The sequence below is a fragment of the Nymphalis io genome, chromosome 5, assembly GCF_905147045.1.
Source record: "Nymphalis io chromosome 5, ilAglIoxx1.1, whole genome shotgun sequence".
In the NCBI taxonomy this organism is placed as follows: domain Eukaryota; kingdom Metazoa; phylum Arthropoda; class Insecta; order Lepidoptera; family Nymphalidae; genus Nymphalis; species Nymphalis io.
In genome coordinates, this window is record NC_065892.1 from 3789273 (window position 1) to 3795783 (window position 6511).

The following is a 6511-nucleotide window of genomic DNA, read 5'->3' on the forward strand; positions in this document are numbered from 1 at the left end:
ATCAATTCCATCGCGAACAAAGAAATTTGGCAACTCCTTTCTTTGTCGCACTTCCAAAAAATGGAATTCCTTACCAGCTCACGTATTCCCCTCCTCTTACAACCCGGGTTCCTTCAAACGAGGCGTGAAGAGGCATCTTGCGGGCCGGCAAGGCGAAGGCGGCTAGTGCAGAACGTTTTTCCCGTCTGTACTGGCCGTCGTCGCGTTTGGACTCTACTACCACTTACCATCAGGTGGAGTAGAGTCATTTGCCCTCCCGGCGGTATAAAAAAAAAAAAAAAAACCTGCATGTGTCTAATTTCACTGAAATTCTGCCACGTGTGTATTCCACCAACCCGCATTGGAGCAGCGTGGTGGAATAAGCTCCAAACCTTCTCCTCAAAAAGAGGAGAGGAGGCCTTTAGCCCAGCAGTGGGACATTCACAGGCTGTTACGGTTACGGTATAAATATTTTTTATCGTATATAGTAAGAGTAGAGAGCGGTGGCGGAGATATCATCATGGTAGAGAAGAGTGACATACCATTTGCCGTCGCGGTATACGAATCCGTCATACTCTCCAGGTCTACCAATATATATATATATATTCACTTTAAAAAAAAAGAAAAATAAAATAATATTAAAACTAAATAACAAATATTAATGCAATCATATAATACCAAGATTCATGGAAAAGAAATAATAAAATTGAGACAATTACTAAGTATTCCATGTTTATAGTAAATATTTTTCCAAACAGCATCACTTCGTAGAATATTAAAGGCCCTGTATTTATATAGGACGTACAAATAAACAGTCTGTATCCAAGTCGATTATAACACTCGAAACGAATATAGAAAGGTTCTTAGAAATATTTATCTTGAAGACACTACGAAGACGATGAAGACGTGTAAATGCATTGTACTTCAATTAGAAAGAAAAATGGATAATAATAATAAAAAAAATGTGTCGGTGAAAATTCTAAGTATAGACTACGTATTTAAAATATAGTTGCAAATAATAGCAAACGATGCAAAAAGCGTAATATTATTACTAATTCATTATTTATTTTCAAATTATTTAAAAGAATCTGAAAAATTAAATGTGTGTTATTAATTGAATTAAAAGTTTCTATAATCATTCAATGAAATATTCAACAAAAGATTTGTTAAAAAGAATCACAAATTCCTTTGTTTGTTTATTTGAACGATTAATAAATTAATATTTCTGTTGTTTTTTTTAAAACAAAATGTAATTTTTTTAATAAATGTAAATATTAATTTACTAATTAATATTAATTAATTTAAGCCGAGATAGCCTAGTGGTTAGAACGCGTGAATCTTAACCGATGATCGTGGGTTCAAACCCGGGCAAGCACCACTGAATTTTCATGTGCTTAATTTGTGTTTATAATTCATCTCGTGCTTAAAGTTGAAGGAAAACATCGTGAAGAAACCTGCATATGTCTAATTTCGTTGAAATTCTGCCACATGTCTATTCTACCAACCCGCATTGGAGCAGCGTGGTGGAATACATTCCAAACCTTCTCTTCAAAAGGGAGAGGAGGCCTTAGCCCAGTAGTGGGACATTAACATGTTACTGTTACTGTAATTTATTATTTAAAAATATTTTATTTCGTAATCCAGTAAAATTAAATATGTCTAAGTCAATTAACGTCAACCCGCTTTAATTCTTATTGCCGGAATGAAATCTGACCGACGTGACAGTTTTAGGGTCGGCACACATGAATGTTGTGCGTTGCGACGCGACTCCGCAATAATAAAGGTAACGTTGCGTTGCGTTTCATGACATGACGAAAAGCCTTATTTAATCCTAGCTCGAGATGACCATGCTTCTTGGGATCGTGAACATAGCTGGATGTGTTTTTACATTTTTCTGCAATGGATCGAAATAAGCTTCTGCTTTCACGGATTATTTAATATATCGCAGCGTACCGTTTTGTCTGACGAAATAGATAGCTTAAAATCGGTTTATACGTACTCAGACGTTACATTGCCAGCTCTAGTTTTCATAAATTAGAACAGTCAGTACGATGATACGACATTAACCGTGGAATGTAAGATAATAAGATGTTAATTTATCATTCCATATTTCTCGTCTCATGTACACGAGCCTCAAACGCTGCAAAAAACGTTACCACTTACAATAAGCCAGCCGAGCCACTTCGGACACAGACAGACCGAATCACAATAAAACTATAGTTTATATATATATATATATATATATATATATATATATATATATATATATATATATATATATATATATATCTATATATAATCTATAATTTAGTTAATTTTATAAAATTCAGGAAGTATTTCATGGATTTTCGAGAAGAACCTAAGCTGACGGATTGTATTGACTTGCCAAATCATGTATTATAATTATGAAGAATTATAAATGGGGAAGGCTCTTGAGTACCAAGATTATGAATACTGATGACAACTATTCTTTCTTCGAAATATATTAGCGTTATGTAAATACAAAAATATGGATGGATGGATATTTAAGAACGTGTACATAATAATTAGCTATCATAAAATATGTTTTGAATATACACACTTACTAAAATAATGGTCACAAGTGTGATGTGTCTATCATATTAAAGGAATGAGTGGCATGGTGTATGTCGCATCACAGATTATGGCATTGCGAATCGCACCGCATTTATGTGTGTGGGCTTTTAGCTCTATCCCCACACTAAATACAATCAATGTCGCATAGAAATGCGATATTCGGCTTCGTCCTGTAGGGCTATTCTATAAGATCAAGCTCAAAACGGTCCGAAGAAAACAATCGTGAAATGTCAAAAAGTGACATGCGATATTGATTATTATAATAATAACATTTCAAGTATAGACACATTGTTTTGTACTTTATGTAAAAAGCAACAATAAATGATTAACAGAGTACATGTTGATTGCTGCAGGAGGTCTCCAAAATATAAATACCTAATATAAAAAATAATATTCTTTTTCTTATTAGTTTATTATTTTAGATTTTATTTGGTTTTAATTTTTACTATTCATAAATTTAAATGACTTAAAGCCACCAAAAAGTACTGCCTATAAACTCACTACTCTTTTATTTGTATATAAATTAATTAACCATTAAGAACAAAGAATACTGACTAGAAAATAAACATAATATTTTCTCTTTTATAAAAAGAATTTAAGCATTTTTGAATATATAATTAAATTTTATAAAATAAATTCTCCATCTGATCTATGATCATAAAATCGATGTATTCCTTTAAAACATATGTTCGTGCCAAAATTTTTATTCTCGTTTAATAACTTTTTTATTTGAGGATATAAAAAATACCCACATTGCTAATCCATTTCATTAGTTCATTAAAACAATCAAACTTAAAACCAATTAAGAAAACAGAATAATATTTAAAAAATTGCTTTTATTATGTCAACTGAACGTCTTTTTTTTTAATTTTTTATACACCTTTTTTATTATATACTGATATAGCAATGCTGAACTTGTCTATCGAGGCGTGTTACGACAAGTGAGGTGGCGATCTCATCTCTTAAAAGCTTTGGACGATCAAACTCTCATAGCGATCGATTCCGCCACACCTTTATGTTACGATTGAATTTTTCTTTCCTTGTATTTTTGTTACGTGTAGAAAAGACGCTTTACACTGATTAAGCGAGCGTTCTCACTTAACGTCAAGTTAATAGCCGACTGTATGCAGGCAGGCTCACTTTCAGTTCTAGTTTGATTGTAGAGACAAACTGCATTTTTCATTCACACTATATGTAAGCTGAGTAGTTCACTAAGGAGCGCTCCTGCTACGTAGCCTACGTGTCCGCAACGCGTAGTGGCGTATTATTACAATAGACCGCCGAGAGTCAGATTCTACGCACAGAGTTAAAGCGCTTGTTTGGTTTGGTGTGAACGAAAAGCTTAATACGTATAAAAAAAAAACAGTAAGTTGCTGAATGCTCGCTGATAGTGCTGACTTTACGTTAAATGTAAGCGCTCGCTAAACGTATTGAACGTTTTTTCTTAAGTGTTTACTTAGCTACTTAGAAGACAGATGCCTAGATAAACATATTAATAAAGGTAAAAAAAGAGTAAATGTGTCAATACTTGGTAAAAGCCTCTTCTTCTCTAGAAGTTTGGAGATTATTCCACCATGCCTCGCCAATGCGGAGTGCATATGATAGATCTTTGGTTTTCATTCGCATGATATATTTCTTCCCGCCGAGTAAAAGATTTAATATAAACACAAATAATTCACATGAAATAACATAATGCTTGGCCGAGGTTTGATCTACAACCATGCCACTGAGCCAAAGCGGCTCATATAACTATTTAAAATTGACTTATTTTTAATTAATATCAATCAATGTCCACACGTAGTTTTGATAGTTAATGGAGTCACTAAAATTACGTTTACAATTATTTATTTATTTTGCATTAGCTCTAAGATAAATTCTCGCTTAATAAATGGCTTAGATAACAGAAAAAAAGGAGAAATAACTTTAAATTAAATTAATTTAGAATTAAGAGTCTTACATATAAGTTGAAGATGTTTTAATCAAAACAATTATAGCGTATATTGTTTATAAATCCATAGACTGAAGGCACTAAAGATAAACTTAGTGATTTTTGTAGTGCCATCAATTAATTGTTATTTGGTTGTTATATTGTTAAACAAATTTAAAAAAAAATACATTTTAATCCAAAAAAGTGAAAAATAGAAATGTTATTGTGTTGTGATTTGAGTCTTAATTAATACAATACGTCTAGAAAAATACGAGAATAAAAGAGAAAAAAAATATTTTTATTTAATTATATTTTTTGGTTTTAACAAACATAAGATGTGTACTTTTTTAACAATATCAATGTTAGTCCAGAAACAAGCTCAGATCAGAAGTTATAATTGGCTAACTTGACCTGAATCATGTTCATTTTAGTTTCAGAAATACGCTCTTAAGAGCCACCTGATCCAACAGTAGAAAGGAATCGTCTATTCGGTTCCAAGGAATGACGTTGTAGCCTGTTCTTGTGTTTTATTGTATGTTGATTTTGTTAGAAAAATATTTATGTTGTTTAAAAATCATGATTCAGTGATAAATAAGTAGATATAAGTATTTGTAGTGATAATGAAAAAACAAAATAACAGAAATTTACAAGTATTTTGTAAAAAAAGGTCACGCTAAGCCGAGAATTTGTATTTCAAAATATATATTTATAGCCACCTTATGGTAAGCTGTCACCACCGCCCATAGACATTAACATTATAAGAAATGTTAACCATCACCTACATCACTAATTCGCCACCAACCTTGGGAACTAAGATGTTATGTCCCTTGTGCCTATAATTACACTGGTTCACTCACCCTTCAAATCAGAACACAACAATACCAAGTACTGCTGTTTAGCGGTAGAATATCTGAAAATCATTATATTATATGTACACAAAACGCTTCATCATACAAGAAATCATAATGACGTCCAGCATTCTTGTAAACCTCAGAAAACGGTTCTCTTAAGTTTGATTCGAAGAGACAAGTCTAGCTATAAGCCAAATCTTTGTTATTACATATTGGTTTTATTACGGTTCTTGCAATTCCTTAATTTCTAAGATATGTGTTGGTTAATCTCGCATACCAGAGACATGGACACGATACAGTTGGGAAAGAAGGATGCTTTATCTGTTTATTTGATGATGAGTGGAATCATTTTCCGGCTGGAGGAGCTCTAATTAAGTTGGCACTGGAAGGACGAGACAAATGCTTTTGAGCAATAGAAGGCATAAAACTAAATTATTCTTCTAGTTCCATCCTCATGCAATTCAAATTTAACGAGGTTTTTACGTACAAAGCACTTCCGAGCTTATGATCTCGGGACCGTTTTAATGCAAGGACCTTATCCAAAAGGGAAACGCCCCATTGACTGTGCCAACAGGTTACTGATTGATGCTGAGGCTAACTACCACACAAAAATTGGTACCACCAGTTCAGAATGTATATTCTACCGAGAAGATCCGGCAAGAAACTCAGTAGTTTCATCAGTAATACCGAAAGGAGATATATGTGAGTGATGCTAAACGTATAGAGTTCCCAGGAGTAATTATAGCACTATTTGGTTCTCAACCTTAACAAGCACAAGAAGTGAACAATTTGCATTGAATTGAAATTCTATGTTAAATTGATCAACGTAGTTAGGCAAGAGAAGTTGGTGCCTTAAGTTACTCCTTACTAGTTTAAATTGACTTTCTACAAATTATGTGCAACAACAACAGATATGCCAAAATATAACCGCTAATTAACTTCATCAAGGAAATCTCCGCATTGGGTTGTTGACCTGATGTTACTAGCACTATCGAGTCAGCTCTGCTACTTACAAGAGTACACCTCATTTAGACCTCGTAAGGATGATCCGTACAGAATTCGTACCTTAATTAGTCGTACATCTCTTAAAGTTAAGGGATAGTTGGGCCGAAGTAGCCGCAAGGCGTCGGTTACGCGACGGCATTCCGGAAATTTCATT